General features: G+C 42.0%; 1 pseudogene; it reads right to left on the reverse strand.

Annotated features, from left to right (window-relative positions):
* Positions 1-18551: 18551 nt before the first annotated feature.
* Positions 18552-19593, reverse strand: LOC126609234 (sodium transporter HKT1-like; annotated as a pseudogene).
* Between the last annotated feature and the right edge of the window lie 1861 nt (positions 19594-21454).

The following is a 21454-nucleotide window of genomic DNA, read 5'->3' on the forward strand; positions in this document are numbered from 1 at the left end:
GGATATTAAGTGGCAGAAAGATTAATGCATGCGTGGAGAAAGAGTTGAATGAGGATTTCTCTATTTCTTTATGCGGGTCTGCTTGGGATACACCACATTAGGAGAAGCCGTAAGTGAAGAGTCGTGCATGGTAATGACTGGCATCTGGATAGCATCAAATCTGTTTGGATTAGGTCACAGCATGATAATTCACTATTATTATGCATGGCACTTGGATTGGACCATTAATTTGGATTGCCTCCAAATAATGGTAGGCGTTGATCGGTTTTGATGCAATTGCATGCATTATATCCACTGGAGCTGCATTATCATATGTTTAAAAATCCAAGTCGATGGGATTTCATGCATTATCACATCCCAAAAAAGTGGGAGCGCCTACATGAGAGATTATCTAATATTCTTAGGAATATTACTTATGCACGCGGGATACTCACGACAAGCAACAAGCACTGAAGCCTACTGGCATTATAAGTATCGGGGTATTAGCAACGTGAGGAGGACCCTAATTCAACACATAACTGCCCTGTGCAAATTCTCTCAAACAACCTTGAGATTTTTTTTCTTTTCTCTTTTTGTCGACACACCTTCAGTTTGGATAAACAGCATTGTGAAGGTAATCGGCAAACATCTTCAGTTTGGATAAACAACACTATTGCCGTAGAATCAGTCGATCGTGAAGCAACTTCAATTTGGATAAATAGCACTGCGACGGGGCCGACTGGTTATCTATCCAAGTCTCGGTCGAGAAGGATTTTCAAATCCTTACTGGCATAGGTCATCTCATTAGCCTTTTCGGCGAAGTGAGGTGTTACAAGTTATTACATTCGGCACATTGAAAGCCGAATTTGATATTGAACTTCGCAGAACTAGTAGCCTTATCTTCAGGCTTTAGAACCTGAAGGCCGAGCACCCAACACAACATCAGCATATTTTACTCCTCAGCCGAGCTCGGCTGACGAGTTGGCACGCCCCGCATTCAACCGAAGGACGTAGTTAGCTCATAGATTACTTGGCCTGCGCGCCACGTAGGCTTGGTAGTTTTTAGAGTCAACATTTTGGCACGCCCAGTGGGACCCAATGCTAGTACTACGAAGTTCATATGATATATCAAGATTCCAATCTGGCTCGACGTAGCCGATTGTACGAGCTCGTAGAGGAATTGAAAAAACACAATGAGGAATGTAAAAGATCTTTGGAAGTGGAAAAATTTCTTCGTGGCCATAGAGAGATGCAAAAGTCATTTGCTTACATGTTGAGAATAAAAGCTCCTGTTACCCTGCAAGAGCAATGGGTAAATGAAGACAGGGCTCGATTTAATGCCTGGCTAGATGATGACTGTTTTCCTTACCTTTCTTATTACAGATCATTTCCATTTGAAAAATGGTTAAGTCCAAAGGTCGGGGGGCAATTTTTCACTCCGGTCACAAACAACATTCGGCCTAAGAAGATGGTCAAGACGGCCGAAGAAGAACCTAGGCCACTTATTTTATCGGTAGAGACTGAAAGTGTGGTAGGCCTAGAAGAAAACGTTCAAGTTTTTGAGCCAAAAATTGACTTAGAAAATGATCCATCAGAGGAGTGTTCCAAAGACGAACAGGGGCAAGACATGGTCTTAGACGCCAAAACTACGTCAATCGATACGATTATCGGCGATAAAGCCGATATGGGGAAATCCCATTCGGCTAAGTTATCTGAGTTAAAAGCTGAAATTGGAAAAATTATTATGCCTGGGGGCATAATAATTATTCAACACATTCGGTGGCCGATGATAAAAAATCTTTCGTCAAGCCGAACATATTTGCAGATGATCTTTTATTCAGCTTTGGAAAATCTCAAAGTGGAAATTTTGATGTAAAAAGATCTTGGCTTGGAATAAAGCATCGTTGGCCTCCTCCTTCTCATGGATCAGCCACTTTTATCACCATATATTAGATTGCAGTTTTCTTTTTATATATTCTTATCCATCGGGCTGTTTGAGCCGATGATGCATAAGAAAATAGGGGGCAGCAAGCATCCCCATCCTGACCTCGTAAAAAAAAAATATATATATAAAATTATTTTCTTAACCATTCGGCTGTTCAGCCGATGCCAAGAAAATAAGGGGGCAACATGTGGAATAATCGGGGGTATTGGCGGTTAAATTTTCATTTTAATTTTAAGCCTTGCCGAGAGAAATTATTTGCTGTGTTACTGCATGTTTAATTCTAGGGCAATAAGAACTAGGGCGAGCTCTTTTGTGCGGTTGTCATCATCTGACAGCGCCCTGGGTCATCATCATTCTCTGACATTTTGACTGTAGGAGTCCAATCCAAGAGGCATAATATTTAATTTTTTTTTCCCAAGATAGAGGTGCATTAAATACGCATAGAAATGTTTACATCCTTAGCAAGAGTGTTAAAAAAAAAATCCGGGCCAATACAATCCCAGATAAACTCTTGACCTTGCTTGAAAACATACTTAGCAACTGAGTGAGCAGCAGAATTGCTCTCCCTAGACACAAAGGTGAACGAAACCGACATCAACATGCATGCTAGAACCTCAATATCCCCAAGAATACAATCCAGACTAAAATTGAACGACAATTCCTTCCTGAGCATCTTGATGATCGACTTTGCGTCAGATTTAATGATGATTTTGTTAAAGCTGAGATTTGTGCAAGCCAAAATAGCCTCGCGAATGGCATAAGCTTCTCCTGCCGTAGCAGAATGATAGAGACTGGTGCCCAACCCACGTGCTGCTTGGAGCACTCCCGCAAAATCACGGCACACCCATCCCACACCCATCCGAAGAGTATTCTTGCACCACGCAGCATCAGTACTAACTTTTATAAACCCAAACTTAGCCTTCGTCCAAGGCGCACCCTGTCGCCCCGCAACCCATGTTTCTGAGTCACAAGCTGGGCAGTAACCACCTAACTCCTTGGAAGTGGCGTCTTTGAACTCGGATAAATTCCTCCTTCAGATGTTCAAAACATCCAAGGGCTGTTTTTGCTTACCATTAAACATAGTCTCATTCCTATTTTTCCACAATCTCCAGAGGCCGAAGGAAAATTCCTGCATAATCTCATTGGCTTCCACCCTACCCTTGACACTTTTATAGAAGATCGCCCAATTAGCCAAAAAATCCACGCCAGCCAACTCATGGGAGTTTAGATGCAAGGGAGAGCAAAACCAGAATAGGTGGCTTAGCTCACAACAGAAAAAAAAATATGATTTTCCGTCTCCTCCGCTACGCCGCAAACCCCACAGACGTTATCGACCCTCATGTGCCATCGTTGAAAATTATGTCTAACCGCCACAGCTCTATTACAACAGCGCTATATGAAGATTTTTATTTTATTTGGCATTTTCAACTTCCAAATTTGATTCCAGACCTGATTGTTCTTCTGACTTTCACTAGGGGCTCTGCGTCATTTTCTTCCCAAAGCACCGTTCTCTATAAGGTTCACCGCCACCCCATACCCGGATCGAACCGAGTATTCACCGTTCACATTATAATGCCAAACTAATCTATCCAGGCTACTAGTCCTACTTAAGGGAATGCTTAAAATCGGAGCCACATCATCCCGATTGAAACCCGCCGTAACCAAGTCAACCTTCCAAGATTTTGTCACCGGGTCTATAAGGTCACTCACCATGCAGCCCAGTAGATTTTCCCAGAGTCGAACTTTGAAAGTAGAAGGTTTAGGGAACCAAGGGTCCTCCCTTATATTAATCTGAGTGCCAGTTCTCACTCTCCATCTCAGCCTGTTCCGCAGCACTTTGCAAACAACGAATATCCCTTTCCAAACCTAAGAGGTGTTCCTCCCCTTACTGGCTTCCAAAAGGCTTTTCCCTATGAAGTATTTATCCCTCAGGACCGTTGTGAGCAGAGACAAAGGGTTCTGAATTAGTCGCCAACCAATCTTGGCAAGGAAGGCTAAGTTGAATCATTGGATATCTCTGAACCCCAACCCTCCTGACCGTTTTTGCTTCTTTAGGCGGTCCCAAGATATCCAATGAATCCCTGTGCACTGATCGCTGCCCTTCCACAAAAAATTACGGATAGCTTTCTCAATGTCTCTGCACACCCCAATAGGTAGCTTGAAGTAACTCATAGCGTGGTTCGGCATAACCATGGCCACCGCCTTAACTAGAGTTTCCTTCCTTGCTTGGGATAAAAATTGTTCAGCCCAGCCGGTCATACGGATCTCAAGTCTATTCCTAACCTCCTCAAAGACAACTTTTTTTTAATGTCCAAAGTCGACCTACAAACCAAGATACTTCCCAAAACCCACCTTGCATTGAATACCCATGGTCTTCCCTATTTCCAACCTAGTACGGTTTCGAGTTTGTGATCCAAAGATAATTGAGCTCTTAGATAGATTGAGCTCCTGCCCAGACCCGCTGGCATAATTCTTTAGTATATCCAAAAACCCCAGTGCCTCCTCAGCCGTGGCTTTACCAAACAGAACCGAGTTGTCCGCGAAGAACAAATGGGTGATCGGGGTTCCAGCTGGCGACACTCTATACCCGTTGATTGCACCCCTTTCCAAACCATTTCTGATCAACATAAACAAACCTTCAGTGCACAAAAGAAATAGATAGGGAGATAGGGGGTCACCTTGCCTTAAACCCTTTTTTGGTAGGATATAACCAGTCGGGGTTCCATTTATTATAATACTGAAGGATGTAGAAGATATGCATTCCTTTATCCAACTGCAAAACAGAGGAGCGAAACCCAACTTAGCCATCATAGAGAGCAGAAATTCCCACTCCACGCGGTCGTATGCCTTGGCCATGTCCAGTTTAATAGCCATCCCGGCCTGGTCATCCTTTTTCTGATGGAGAAGTGAATGAAGGATCTCGTGCACAACCACAATATTGTCTTCGGTAGGGTTGGAAATATTAATAATAGGCTACTTTTTGTTGGCCATTCAGTGCATACATGCACCAGCCTTGCTCGGTGGCAGAAAAGTGGATGGCCGAATGATATGTCGAACAGCTGTGCACATGCGAACATTTCTTAGAGTTAAGCAGGCTACGTGCTCGGAAAAAAAAAGCCAAGAAAGAAACCCAGATTTCAACACAGAAGAATTTTGTGGCCGAGAAACAAAAGTATATGGTGAACTCATTTTGGTGGGCTTGGCCAGAACCATTATGGGGTGTTTTGATGGCTAAGGTTGGTTTACCATGATATAGGCTAGGTGCATGCATGCTACATCCTCCAAATGTTGGAAGAAATGCATATAATGAAATTATATATATAGCTCAAGGATGCATGGTTGCAGGACTTGCTCGATTTTTGTGCCTGTTATTTCATACATATGTATGCATGTTTGGGGCTCCAGGTTTCGGTTGTGTCATGGTTGCAGGACTTGCTCAGCCAACTGGTGTACGGCACATCTTCGAGACTTGAACCTCATTTGGTTTTTCTCGGCTAGCTTGTCGAGGTCTCTTTCAAGACGTGTCAGGCTATAGAGTGGATTCCTCGACCATATATTTATTCGACTGCACTAATTTCCTTAACCATTCGGCTTATGAGCCGAAGCCCAAGGAAACTGGGGGGCAATGTTTGGACCCGATTTTACACTATCGGCTTGAGCAATCGAGGCCGTAGAATGAGTAAAATTCTGAGTCGTTGGATTGAAAGAAGATTGAGATGATTGATTAATAATTTGTCTAGATATTATTATGATAATCGTGATGTTATCGGAGGAATTATTGAAAATTATTTCTAAAGTGCAGAGATAATTAAGGAGTTCAAAAGATTAAAATGCTATCGGATAAAAAGATCGAAGATAAGGCTCTGTTGATGCACAAAACCGGAGGTCTTGGAACAACGTAAATCCGACCGTGAATCTGCATGTAATGTAAATAACACAAGATGTATCGTGGTTCACCCCAAGGTTTGGGCTACGTCCACACTGATTGTATTTATTTGAGATGTTGAAGAGGGAGAATGTGAAAGCTTCTGAGGGTGAGAGAGGGGAGTGATGGCTTGAGAGTTCGCCTCTGAGAGTGAGAGTGAGGCCTCCCCTTAATTGTGAGGGTGAGGGGTCCTTTTATAGAATAAGGACTTCTCACTTATTACATATTTGCCCCTTCCTTTATCCCATAATTACATTTAAGTCCCCTGAGTATTTGTACGAGATCTAAATACGAGGCCCTAAATATGGTATAAACAGTAGTCCCCCAAGTCTTCAGTCAAGAGAGTCTTTTGGCTGGAGATTTGAAATTCAGTCCATGTGTGGGCCGAAGTAACTAGATGTCGTCTAGAACTAATGCTTGATATGAGGCGGTGCCCAATCTGAAATGATGCTCAACTAGAAGTATCACATGTTGCGAGGCCGCTCTGCTTGTAGCTTGTGTTGCCTTGGTTGGCTCGGCTTGTGGCGTTTGAAGGTGAGGGAGTCCCTTTTATAGAATAAGGGCTCTCTCCTTAATACATGAATGATGGGCTAGAGTCCCCCAAGTATTTTTTATAAGGCACAGTTGAGGCCCAATATATGGTACATAATGTAGTCCCCCAAGTCTTCGGTCAATAGACGATGTTGGCTGGAGACTTCAAATTCAATCCATGTATGGGCTGAAATGGCGGTTGTTCGGAGGCGGTCTTTGTAGACCATGCACTGAAGCTTTGTAGGTGAAGCTTTGCAAGTGAAGCTTTGAAGCTGAAGCTCTGTAAATGAAGTCTTTGAAGCTAGAGCTCTTGTAAATGAAGCTTTTAAAGCTAGAGCTCTGTAAATGAAGCTTTTGAATCTGATTGACATGAGTGATGCTCATGAATGTTTATGTTGATTGACATGAGTGATGCTCATGAATGTTAACATGAGTGATGCTCATGAATGTTGACATGAATGATGGTCATGAATGTTTATGTATGATTGTCATGAGTGATGCTCATGAATGTTTATGTATGAATGACATGAGTAGTGCTCATGTATAAGTTGGAGTACTAGGCGTACTTTTGATCATCTGGTTGGAGCTATTTTGAGCTGATAGGCTTTCGCCCTCCACAACATGCTAGCCCATTTGTTTTGGGCTTTGCCCTTTTTTTTTTTTTTTTTTTTTTTTTTTTTTTGACCCTCTGATGGGGTTTATATATATTACCCTCTGATGGGGTTTATACAGATGTCTCCGAAAGATAATAAATTACATCATCAAAAGTAAATCACATTATTTTGATGGGATGTTTATTCCTCATTTTTAATTTCTTTTTGCTTTCTCTTTTCTGCTTTGTTCCCCATTGCTTTTCTGTTTTTCTTGATCTCCGCACCTTTGTTGCTTTAGACTTGCTTGAATCGACGAATATGACTCATTGGTGACAGCTTGCACCTCTTTTGCCTTTGTCTTTCTTTTTGTTGGATATGTCACTTGACGACATGATTAAAGGCAATATTCTTTCTCTAAAATGACAGATGTTTGGACAGCCTTTTCGACACCACCCCTTTGCTTTTCTCTGGCTTTCTCAAAGAATGAAAATATGCATGATAGTGGGCATCTTCGTCGACAAAGCAAAAGTATAATCTTTCTCTTTTAGCTTTTGCTTTTACCTTACAGAGTGCAGATGGCACTCAAGTTCTCTGTTTCCCCATGCACCTTTGTTGCTTCTGTGGATGCTAGCTAAGCCTGACTTCGAATCTCTCCCACCGAACGCCGACCACCACCAAAGCATCCCACAACCATCTCTCATTTCTGCCATCTTCTTCTTCCTCTCCACTCTCTAACGAAATGGCAGCAGACAGAGCAGCAGCTGCATGAGCGTCATCCCCCCGGTCAACGTTAAGCCGCATATACGAACAGAGAGAAGAAACCATGGTCTCTCTAAAACATGGTCAGAAAACAAAGAGGAGACTCGTAAGGATTCTGAAGTCATGTGCCATCGAATCTACCATCGCAGTGGGTCCCCCAAAAATTCTATTGCTCTGTGAGGTCTTTCCTCGCGGCCTCCAGTAATGGCCGTCGAAGGCATTCTTCAAAGGGTGGAAGATTCCCTAGGGAAAGTGGGATGAATGGGTTGATAGGTTGGCCGGTAAGTACTGCTCCACCTGAAACTAGTCTGGAATTTATGATGCAATTTTGAGGTAACAGTCTGGACTTGGTGGCACCAAAGCGCCTGAGTGAAATCTAGCAAACCGACCGTGTGGTGGATGACTCGGTTCGTGCCGTAATCATTGGAGTGTGGATGAGGTGAATGCGGGCGGTTCTCGACTTGTGCCATCACTTGTGCCTGGGCCGAGAGTTCCTGCCTCAGAGCAGTGAGCTCCGATGAATGCTGAAAGATGAAACAGCAGCTCTGGTTTTCGATCGATCTGAAACGAATGCAATGCAGATTGAGCTGGAACGGAGAGATGTGGCACAAGAAGCCAAAACGACACCGCACCCACTCTGTCCGACTCTCCCAAGTGTCTGAGATTTGTGATTTACTTTTTGCATTCTACCACTTGTGAGATTTGTGTGAATCCGCGACCACCGTGAAGCGAAGGGTATGTAAGCAGCGAATTAGGGAAGGCTCTCATGCATTCCCTGCTGTTTCTCGAAATCTTAATCCTAATGATTGCTTTTATTAGAGCCGTGATTACATCTACGAAGCCAACCCTCGCCGGACCAGCGATTCCGAGTCTGAATGGCACGTGCAGCTTTCACCCTCCATCATGACCTGTTGCTTCCCCTCATCTCGGCGTTGGAGAAGACCGAGTGGCACGTGCAGCTTTTAATCTCATCCTTCTACACATTGGACTCCGCCCGAAAGTGCAGAACTGTCCAAGTCGAAGCAAACGTTTGGATTCGTAGGCTGCAGCAACGGCGACAAGGGAGGCTCGTTGCTCGGCGGACCTGCTGATTTCACCGGTCAAAGGGTTAAAGTCAGGGGTCTTGACGGCTTACCTGTTCCTCTTCTTCGCACGAGTCATGACTGAGTTGAGCAGCAGGGATTTGCCGACATTGGAACGAGTTATGACCGAGTCACGATCCAAGAACCGACAATCGGGGAGGGCGTCGCTGATGTAGATCCAGGAGCCGACAATTGGGGAGGTCCACTTGACCCATTGGCGAGAGTCCTCGGTGAAGTCGAAAGCAGGGTCTTCCAACAGTTCCGATTTCAGATCAAAGTACACCTTCAAGAACTTTGACTTGAGATAAACTCACAGAGAGGGAGAGAGTTGTGCTTTGTATAGCCGACATGACTTAATAGCACAAAGAGGAAGGCAGCCGATGCAGTTGTTGGCAGGTTTTTACGAGTCTAGGGAGCCAATGCTGGTGGCCATGGCGGAAAACGGAGAGCTCGAAAACAGGGTTTGGGATTCAGATACTGTGTTTTGTTAATCATACAAAGTGTTGATGGAACAAAAATGGGAGAAAGGATTGGATCTTTTCTGTTTCTGGAATTTTTGTGATTTTGCAAATTCACGGTGGAAGTAAAAAAATGAAAGAGAACCGACACAGCTTTTCGTGTCGTTTCCCACAGACGGCGCCAAATGTTGATGCACAAAACCGGAGGTCTTGGAACAACGTAAATCCGACCGTGAATCTGCATGTAATGTAAATAACACAAGATGTATCGTGGTTCACCCCAAGGTTTGGGCTACGTCCACACTGATTGTATTTATTTGAGATGTTGAAGAGGGAGAATGTGAAAGCTTCTGAGGGTGAGAGAGGGGAGTGATGGCTTGAGAGTTCGCCTCTGAGAGTGAGAGTGAGGCCTCCCCTTAATTGTGAGGGTGAGGGGTCCTTTTATAGAATAAGGACTTCTCACTTATTACATATTTGCCCCTTCCTTTATCCCATAATTACATTTAAGTCCCCTGAGTATTTGTACGAGATCTAAATACGAGGCCCTAAATATGGTATAAACAGGCTCGGTTTGGATTTTATCCTAATGCATGGTTTTTGGGTTGGCAAATGGATATTAAGTGGCAGAAAGATTAATGCATGCATGGAGAAAGAGTTGGATGAGGACTTCTCTATCTCTTCATGCGGGTCTGCTTGGGATATACCACATCAGGAGAAGCTGCAAGTGAAGAGTCGTGCATGGTAATGACTGGCATCTGGATAGCATCAAATCTGTTTGGATTAGGTCACGGCATGATAATTCAATATTATTATGCATGGCACTTGGATTGGACCATTAGTTTGGATTGCCTCCAAATAATGGTAGGCATTGATTGGTTTTGATGCAATTGCATTCATTATATCCACTGGAGCTGCATTATCATATGTTTAAAAATCTAAGTCGATGGGATTTCATGCATTATCACATCCCAAAAAAGTGGGAGCGCCTACATGAGGGATTATCTAATATTCTTAGGAATATTACTTCTGCACGCAAAATACTTGTGGCAAGCAACAAGCATTGAAGCTTATTGGCATTATAAGTATCGAGGTATTAGCAACGTGAGGAGGACCTCTAATTCAACACATAACTGCCTTGCGCAAATTCTCTCAAACAACCTTGAGATTTATTTTTCTTTTCTCTTTTTGTCGACACACCTTCAGTTTGGATAAACAGCACTGTGAAGACAATCGGCAAACATCTTCAGTTTGGATAAACAACACTATTGCTGTAGAATCAGTCGATCGTGAAACACCTTCAATTTGGATAAACAGCACTGCAACGGGGCTGACTAGTTATCTATCCAAGTCTCGGTCGAGAAGGATTTTCGAATCCTTATTGGCAGAGGTCATCTCATTAGCTTGTTCGGCGAAGTGAGGTGTTACAAGTTATTACATTCGGCACATTGAAAGCCAAATTCGATATTGAACTTCGCAGAACTAGCAGCCTTGTCTTCAGGCTCTAGAACCCGAAGGCCAAGAATGTTCCTTCCTCGATCGCAATCGCAAGACGCAGAAGTCGGCCACGCAACCAACATAACATCAGCATATTTTACTCCTTGGCCGAGCTCGGCCGACGAGTTGGCACGCCCTGCATTCAACTGAAGGACGTAGTTAGCTTATAGATTACTCGGCCTGCGCGCCATGTAGGTTTGGTAGTTTTTAGGGTCAACAAACATCATATAAATCATCTCGTGTAACGTCTCGTAAGCGCGGTGTGCTGCCAGTAAGATCACTGAATAATAATAATAATAATAATAATAATAATCATACTCGCAGCCCAATGCCTGGCTCCGTGTCCCTTAGCCTTTCGCTAGGGATTATTTCTCCCGGCCTATCTGCCAACACTAGATCCTCGCCCCAGGCGACATAGTGTCCACTAGGTACACACAAATATTTATGCCTCTTAAAAATAACCACTTCATAGTATAAAGTCATCCATCGTCTATACTATAAAGAAGGTTTCGAAAACATGTTCTAGCATCCTATCGTCATCCATCGGATAGTCTACCAGTTCATGGTTTTTATAGAAAATACGATATATTAAAATATAGCTCAATATAGGCCAATAATTAATTCCTCACCAAAAACAAGACGATAAACAATTTATTCCATAAACATGCTTAACATGAAAAATCAGTTCATAAACTCATAAGGCATGCATTTCATTTATGCAAATAAACTATGAAATTATGCAAATTTTAGAAAGGGTTCACTCACAGATACTCCTTAGCAGTAGAGTTGTGCGGATAAATATTAAGAATTTCCTCACTAGCAACTTCACTTAAGCACAAAAAGGTAATAAATAAATAAAAGGGTTTTCTAAAGGATTTGGGCTTGAATAAAATAAAATAAAGGATTTGGGTTGGATGGTTAGAGCCTAATGGGTTTAGGGTAAGGGTTTTGGGCTTAGAGTCCCAACATAAATGGCCCAAGGGCCCAAATTTTAAAACAATTATAACAAAAATAATTAAAATAAAAACTGTAAAAGGAAAGGGTTTGGGCTTGGATCCGGATTAGAGCTTAGGTCTTAAAGCCCAAAGGTTTAAGGTTTTGCTACACGGGCCAAAAGGCCCTAGTTCTTCCAAGGCCTGAAGGCATGTTCTAAAAAGGTTTAGAATTTCAGGGGTCTCTGGGCTCAGCCCAGACCCACACAGCCCTAAGCCTTGATTTTGAAAAGGTTTTGGGGTTAAGCAAAACGGGCTTAAGGCCCATGGCCTTTTAAGAACGGCCTAAAGGCCTGGTGCTCAACGGAGAAGGACATCGGAGCTTCTACAGCTCTGGCCGACAGCGAACACATGACTTAAGCTTTTAATTAGGTACCAAAACGTAGAGGAAGGTAAGAGGAGTATTTCTATACCTTGGGTTTGCCGTGAAATGGTCGGAGGTGACCGAAATTTCCCTCGACACCCACGGCCTCGCCGGAGCTGGGTGAGTTTTCCCCCAACTCAATTTCATTCTAAAACCTTGATAAAAAAGATATAAAACTCATTAAAACACATTCATACAAGAATCTAGAATGAGTAGAGGGAAATTTGAGGCTGACCCAACTAGAAAAATGAATAAAACCCCGCTGGAGTTTTCTGGATTTTGTCGTTCCTCACAACGACGGGAGAGAGAGAAGAACGAAGTTGATAATGATGGTTGTGTCTTCCTTGAGCATGGAATGCAGCTAGATGCAAGTGGGTGTGTGTGTCTCGGTGAAAGAGGGAAAGAAGAGAGAGAAGGGAGAGAAAGCAAAAACTAAAAGAAGAAGAAGAAGAAGAAGAAGAAGGAGTCACGGGGGAAAACAGAGAGAGAGAGATGAGCTTTTGATGGTGATGCCGTCGACAGAATAATGGTGTGAGAGCAAGTGTACTCGGGTGATCACGAGAGAGAGAGAGAATGATGAGAGGGTTTCAAGAGAGAAGAGTGCAGAGAGAGGGAGTGAAGAAAGTGAGAGTTGAGAGAGGTCTCGGGGTGGGGGAAAGGAAAGGGAGTGTTAGGATGTTGCCACGTGGCAGTTTGAGGGAGTTTGAGAATCAAGATAGAGGGTCCAGATTTGGTAAAGAAAGGGGACTAAAATGATAAATTAAATAAAACTTTGGAAAATTATAAAATTACATATAAATTCGGGGTTGGGGTTGAACACACCGAGTCAATATAGAATAGATTGGGAATTTCCGAACAAAAAATGAGAATTATGGATTGGGAATTTGGTGAACAAAATATATGAAATTTTAAAAATTTAGTAAAAAGTTAAAGAGAACAGAGATAAAATATATAAAATTTCAAGAAGCGAAGAAGGAGAAACTCAAAGTTTATTATTCTTCAGTTGGCAATGAAAAAGAATATTATTTTGATAAAACTAAACTAGACTTTAGATTTTATTTTTAAGAGCTATTGATTTGTTTATAAAATAAGATTGTAAATTTATTTTTAGGACGAGTGTTGTTGGGATTGAAAAGAAAAAGAGACTTCTTATTTTAACTATTAGTGAATAGCAATTAAGAGTTTTGTGTAAACTAAAAGAAGTATAATATTAAGTTTATCCAAATATAATACATAATTATTTAGAAAGGTTAGTTGGGGGATCCTTAGTGAGGTTAGGCCTTGGCCTTTGGTGGCCTTAGAGTGCCTCCGCCCCTGAGAGTACTCTAAACTTAAACCCAACAAGAGGAGTTACTTTTTTTTTTCTATTACGTAGGGGAGTAATGCTAGTAGACTACAACAACAACAACAACAAAGCCTTTTCCCACTAAGTGGGGTCGGCTATATGAATCCTAGAACGCCATTGCGCTCGGTTTTGTGTCATGTCCTCCGTTAGATCCAAGTACTCTAGGTCTTTTCTTAGGGTCTATTCCAAAGTTTTCCTAGGTCTTCCTCTACCCCTTCGGCCCTGAACCTCTGTCCCGTAGTCACATCTTCGAACCGGAGCGTCATTAGGCCTTCTTTGCACATGTCCAAACCACTGTAACCGATTTTCTCCTATCTTTCCTTCAATTTCAATTACTCCTACTTTACCTCGGATATCCTCATTCCTAATCGTATCCTTTCTCGTGTGCCCACACATCCCATGAAGCATCCTCATCTTCGCTACACCCATTTTGTGTACGTGTTGATGCTTCACCACCCAACATTCTGTGCCATACAGCATCGTCGGCCTTATTGTCGTCCTATAAAATTTTCCCTTGAGCTTCAGTGGCCTACAACGGTCACATAACACGCCGGATGTACTTTTCCACTTCATCCATCCAGCTTGTATTCTATGGTTGACATCTCCATCTAATTCTCCGTTCTATTGCAAGATAGATCCTAGGTAGCGAAAACGGTCGCTCTTTCGTATTTCCTGATCTACAATCCTCACCCCTAACTCATTTTGGCCTCCGTTTTGCACTGAACTTGCACTCCATAGATTCTGTCTTTGATCGGCTTAGGTGAAGACCTTTAGATTCCAACACTTCTCTCCAAAGGTTAAGCTTCACATTTACCCCTTCCTGAGTTTCATCTATCAACACTATATCTTCACCAGTAGAAGCTCCCTTCTTGCACTTCTAAGATCTTGATTTGTCCGACCTTTTCTCTCTTCAACACCTTTGAAAATGTTTGGGCCCTCCGACCGTTGTTTTGACTTGAACCTTGTTGAAGAGGCAGCCACGCCTTCTCCAAACAACATATGGCGCCCATCTTTCTTATCCCCTACTGGTCCTCTTACCATTGGGGATTCCGTGATGAAGAATGATATGACTGCTGCGGTGGTGGCCAGGAACCTTCTCACTCCCAAAGATAACAGACTACTTTCCAAACGGTATGATGAGTTGGCTGTTAAGGATTCTCTGGCTCTAAGTGTTCAGTGTGCAGGTTTTGTGTCTAATATGGCCCAACGCCTATTTGCTCGAACCTGCCAAGTTGAATCATTGGTGGCTGAAGTGATGAGTCTCAAATAGGAGATTAGAGGGCTCAAGCATGAGAATAAACAGTTGCACCGGCTCGCACATGACTATGCTACAAACATGAAGAGAAAGCTTGACCAGATGAAGGAATCTGATGGTCAGGTTTTACTTGATCGTCAGCGGTTTGTGGGATTGTTCCAAAGGCATTTATTGCCTTCGTCTTCTGGGGTTGTACCGCGTAATGAAGCTCCAAATGATCAACCTCTGATGCCTCTTCCTTCTAGGGTTTTGTCCAGTACTGAGGCTCCGAATGATCCCCCTCCGGTGCCTTCTCTTTCTAGGGCTCTACCGACTGCTGAGACTTCTCCTAAGCAACCTTTGTGAAGGCTCCCTCTTGTTTGTTTATTTTGACTCATGTATATGTACATATTTGTAACTTATCGGAGATATCAATAAATAAGCTTTGTTTCATTTCAACGTATTGTGTTAAATACACCAAAGCCTTCTTCACTGAGTGGGGTCGGCTATATTAATCTTAGAACGCCATTGTGCTTGGTCATATGTCATGTCCTCCGTTAGATCCAAATACCTTAAGTCTTTTCTTAGAGTCTCTTCCAAAGTTTTCCTAGGTCTTCCTCTACCCCTTCGGCTCTGAACCTCTGTCCCGTAGTCGTATCTTCTAACCAGAGCGTCAGTAAGCCTTCTTTGCACATGTCCAAACCACCGTAACCGATTTTCTCTCAATTTTCCTACAATTTCGGCTACTCTTACTTTACCTTGGATATCCTCATTCCTAATCTTATCCTTTCTCGTGTGCCCACACATCCAACGAAGCATCCTCATCTCCACTACACCTATTTTGTATACGTGTTGATGCTTCCTTGCCCAACATTCTGTGCTATACTACATCGCCGGCCTTATTGCCATCCTATAAAATTTTCCCTTGAGCTTCAGTGGCAGACGGCGGTCACACAACACGCTGGATGCATTCTTCCACTTCATCCATCCATCTTGTATTCTATGGTTGAGATCTCCATCTAATTCTCCGTTCCTTTGCAAGATAGATCCTAAGTAGCGAAAACGATCGCTCTTTGGGATTTCCTGATCTCCGATCCTCACCCCTAACTCATTTTGGCCTCCACTTGCACTGAACTTGCACTTCATATATTCTGTCTTTGATCGGCTTAGGCGAAGACCTTTAGATTCCAACACTTCTTTCCAAAGGTTAAACTTCGCATTTACCCCTTCTTGAGTTTCATCTATCAACACTATATCGTCTGCGAAAAGCATACACCAAGGAATATCATCTTGAATATGTCCTGTTAACTCATCCATTACCAACGCAAAAAGGTAAAGACTTAAGGATGAGCCTTGATGTAATCCTACAGTTATGGGGAAGCTTTCGGTTTGTCCTTCATGAGTTCTTACGGCAGTCTTTGCTCCTTCATACATATCCTTTATAGCTTGAATATATGCTACTCGTACTCCTTTCATCTCTAAAATCCTCCAAAGAATGTCTCTTGGGACCCTATCATACGCTTTTTCCAAATCTATAAAGACCATGTGTAAATCTTTTTTCCCATCTCTATATCTTTCCATCAATCTTCGTAGGAGATAGATTGCCTCCATGGTTGAGTGCCCTGGCATGAATCCGAATTGGTTGTCCAAAACCCGTGTCTCTTGCCTCAATCTATGCTCAATGACTCTCTCCCAGAGCTTCATTGTATGACTCATTAGCTTAATACCCCTATAGTTCATGCAATTTTGTACGTCGCCCTTATTCTTGTACATAGGCACCAAAGTGCTCTTTCGCCACTCATTTGGCATCTTCTTCATTTTCAAAATCCTGTTGAAAAGGTCAGTGAGCCATGCTATACCTGTCTCTCCCAAGACTTTCCACACTTCGATCGGTATATCGTCTGGGCCCACTGCTTTTCTATGCTTCATCTTCTTCAAAGCTACAACCACTTCTTCCTTCCTGATTCGACAATAAAATGAGTAGTTTCTACACTCTTCTAAGTTACTCAACTCCCCTAAAGAAGTACTCTTTTCATGTCCTTCATTGAAAAGATTATGAAAATAACCTCTCCATTTGTCTTTAACCGCATTCTCTGTAGCAAAAACCTTTCCATCCTCATCCTTGATGCACCTCACTTGGTTTAGGTCCTTTGTCTTCTTTTCCCTTGCTCTAGCTAGTTTATAGATATCCAACTCTCCTTCTTTGGTATCTAGTCGCTTATACATGTCGTCATAAGCCGCTAACTCAACTTCTCTCACAGCTTTCTTCGCCTCTTGCTTCGCTCTTCTATACCTTTCACCATTTTCATCGGTCCTGTCCTTGTATAAGGCTTTACAACATTCCTTCTTAGCCTTCACCTTTGTTTGTTCCTCCTCATTCCACCACCAAGATTCCTTTTGGTGTGGAGCAGAGCCCTTGGACTTTCCTAATACCTCTTTTGCTACTTTTCGGATACAACTAGCCATGGAATCCCACATTTGGCTAGCTTCCCCCTCTCTATCCCACCCACGCTGGGTGATTACTTTCTCTTTGAAAATGGCTTGTTTTTCTCCTTTTAGATTCCACCATCTAGTCCTTGGGCACTTCCAAGTCTTGTTCTTTTTTCTCACTCTTTTGATATGTACATCCATCACCAACAAGCGATGTTGATTAGCCAAGCTCTCTCCCGGTATAACTTTGCAATCCTTACAAGTTATACGATCCCCTTTCCTCATTAGAAGAAAATTTATTTGTGTTTTTGATGACCCACTCTTGTAGGTGATCACATGTTCTTCTCTCTTCTTAAAGAAGGTGTTGGCTAAGAAGAGATCATATGCCATTGCAAAATCCAAGATAGTTTCCCCATCCTCGTTTCTCTCCCCAAAACCATGGCCACCATGAAAACCTCCATAGTTGCCTGTCTCCCTGCCCACGTGTCCATTTAAATCTCCTCCTATAAATAACTTCTCCGTCTGGGCAATTCCTTGCACCAAGTCTCCAAGGACTTCCCAAAATTTCTCCTTCGAACTCGTATCCAACCCTACTTGAGGTGCGTACGCACTAATCACATTGATGAGTTCTTGTCATATTACAATCTTGATTGCCATGATTCTATCTCCTACCCTCTTGACATCTACAACATCTTGTGTCAAGGTCTTGTCCACGATGATGCCAACACCGTTTCTCGTTCTATTTGTGCCCGAATACCAAAGTTTAAACCCTGAGTTTTCTAGATCCTTTACCTTAAGACCAACCCACTTAGTTTCTTGTAGGCACATAATATTTATCCTTCTCCTCACCATAACTTCCACTACTTCCATAGATTTTCCCGTTAAGGTTCCTATATTCCACATTTCTAAACGCATTCTACTCTCTTGAACTCTACCCTTCTGTCCTAACTTCTTCACCCTCCCCTGTCCAATAGGATCAAAGTACTTCTTTTGTGTCCTGTGTAAAGTTGATAGGAGCATATGCTCCCAAACAACTTTGAGTAGAGTCGTTCGAAAAGAAATTTCTATGGCCCCCCTGCTCATTTAACACTGCATCCGGATGCCGATGAAGATACAACGACCCTTGCTCACTTATCACTGTGCTCGGGCCACACAGTGCGCCACTTACCGGTGACACCCTAGCTTTAGCGCGATTTCGTTCTGGATTCATTTTCATAAGGATTCGACGTAACTGAGGAGTGCCGGCTGTCGACTACCTGACGCCCTCCCCCTCCTCCTTTACCCGGGCTTGGGACCGGCAATGTAAAATAAACTTACACAGGCAGAGTTAAATGATAAACTAATGTGGTAGAAAAATGTTATCACCCTAGAATTTTTATGCATAGATGAATAGATTCAAGGATGGAAAGAGAGAGAAAACTCACATCATCACGACGAATAATACCAAAATGGCGGGGGAAGTGATCGATAGGTCAGGATAGTTTCCCCGGCATGTCTTGAATTCACACTTTGGAACAAAGCGCCAATGATTTTCTGGTAAGGATTTAGTCCACTTAAGCTGTCTGAACTCCACTCCAAGGATAAAAGTGGTACCCATTGTACCACAATCAACCCAAAAACTGTGACAACCAAAAGTGATGAGTGGAGGTTTGGTAGCAAATGTAGGAACCCAATCTCCCGTGTTCTTCAACACGTAATTGCACAATTGTTTTTTCTTTGTGAAAAGTGTTCCTAAAACCCAAATCGAAAATCTCAAGCATGAGGGCAGCAGTGTGTTGCCAAAAAGGACTCGAGGAATAAGTATGAGGAGGAGACCTGAGTTTTTGCAGAAAGCCATCATGTTTTTCATTGGTTGGAACAAAAGCACAACTTGAGAAAGTTGAAACTGTGGTGAAAAGCGAGAGTGTATGAAGGTTTAACCCCTTGGGTTTTAGTACATTTCTTGTGACCCCAAGACTATGAACTACTAGAAGATAACCTAAAACCACATAACCCAAAAACCCGACTGCATGAAACTTCAAAGATTCACCATCTAATGGTTTATCAATTTGGCCATGATCAATGTCCATCCCTATATCCAAATCTTGACGCTTGGTTGCCAAGCCCATTTCGATTTGATCGATTACAAGATTTGTTGTACTTGACGAAGAACTAACATCACTACTAATCGGAACAACTTTGTGTTTGGCTAATAGCATGAGTTTGAACTTCTTCAATTGAAGTCCAGACATGGACGTGAAGACATCCCCACCTATGAACATTAAAATGGTTCAAATAATGAGTTGACCATTGGAGAAGACCTCCATTTCAACAGTAGACATGCCGGAAACAGTTGTTGCAGAAACCGAGGTGAATAACAAATCTAAGTTCCTAGGCCTAAAAGAATGATCGGTTCTTGGCTTCAAAGCCTTGAGAACCTCAAAACCAAGAACAGAAAGGGTGACAAAATAGACTAGTTCCATCCAAAATGGCTTTGCCCTTTGGAGGAAGCAATGGTAGTAACGTAGAAGTAGAAAGCCTATGGGTTTGCTAAGATGTGCTAGTTTGACAAATGAACAACTACAGAGCTGTTGCACTTTCTTACCAAAATAAGCAAAGTTATTCATCTTTGCCTTTTTTATGAGGAAAATGTTTGTATGGCGTGGTTTTGCGTTTAGGGTGGGGATATTTATATATGAGGAGTGCTCCAGCCCGTGGTTGCTATTTATTTATTGACATTTTAAAAATCTAGTTGTGTACTCCAAATTTTCTATATTTAAAAAAAAAATATATTCTCATGAGGAGTGCACAATAGATATTTGAAGTGCCCATAATAATTCCTTATTTATTAATCAACAATTATAATCCATGAAATTTGACCACATGGCCTCTTTTAAGTAAATAATGTGATCATAATAACTCACACATCAAATTTCATTAAAACATTGAAGTCCTTGTGCTGCAATCACTTCTTGGTTATGAACATTTAGGGTGCGTTTGTTACACCGGACTATCTTGGACTGGACTAACCTGGACTGGCTTGGCTTGGACTAAGTAGGATAAGAATAGTGAAGTGTTTGGTACAGTGCTAGACTAAACTATAGACTAAAATATTTAAGAACTCAAATCGTTTTTTTTTTTTCAATTTTAATCCACACTTGCTTTACAAAAGAAAAACTAAAAACTAATAAATAATAAATAATAAAATATCAAATCCATCAAATCCATTAGAACACTTCCGTTTTATCCTTTGTCTCCTCCAAAATTGACGAAACCGAAATTTGACAATTTGTTCCATTGTCTTCAATCCTCATCTCGGCAGTGCTTTTTCAACCCTCCCATGCGCCGACCCACTCACCCATCAGAAATAGGATAGAGTTGTCAAGCTACCATGGTAGAGCTTCAACAAGAGCTTTGAAAATTTTTATTGGAATTTCTTGACCGCATCCAATGGGCACAACATCAGCATGGAAAAAAGGGACAACCAGATGGTTATTCTTCAATTCAAGAGAAATAATTATCAATTTTTAAGGCAAATTGACCAAGTTCATGAGCAGCTCTAATTACCAAGTTCATCCCCCAATTCCCATATCGATCCAAGAAAGGGAGGAGACTTGTTCTGGAAGCTCATCGGAGGATCAATAACTTTGACGAAGAACAACGGTTCGCTCCCACCAATTCACGTGAAGGAGACGGCGAGGGAAGCAGTGTATTGAGGTTCTTAGCAATCACATGCTTTTGGGTCGGACTAATTAGGACGACTTAATGAGGCCGGTAGTCCATGCGAGTCCGGGTTAGTCCCATTTAACTTATTCCATATCCATGCCAAGTAGACCTGGCATTCGTGTCGTGTTTCCTGTGTTCGTGTCGTTTTCATGTCATATCTGATATCTTAACGGGTCGTGTCATGTAACACCCGTTAAAATAAACAAGTAAAATGACCCGACCCGATAATATTAACAGGTAATATGACTCGACTTGTTACCCTTTAAGAAAAATATATTTTAAACTAATAAATAATCAAATGAAAAACATAATACTAAATAAGTATATACATATCATATTATCACATTCAAAACATAAAAACGCATTTGTCTTTCAAGTATTACATATTTACATACACAAAATAATAATAAAAAAAAAAACTTTAGAGCATTACAAAATATCAAATGTTCAAAAGATTTGCAAAATTAAGGGAGTTATGTTTCAAGGTTTGGAATCTTGCACATTTCTTACAATCACACTCTTCAATTTTCATTAGTCACCATGAGAAGCGGTATTGGAACTTTGGCTTGATATATTATCTTCAAGAGTTATATTGATGATATTTTCAGTGTGGCTTTC

Source organism: Malus sylvestris, chromosome 16 (genome assembly GCF_916048215.2).
Source record: "Malus sylvestris chromosome 16, drMalSylv7.2, whole genome shotgun sequence".
Taxonomy (NCBI): Eukaryota; Viridiplantae; Streptophyta; class Magnoliopsida; order Rosales; family Rosaceae; genus Malus; species Malus sylvestris.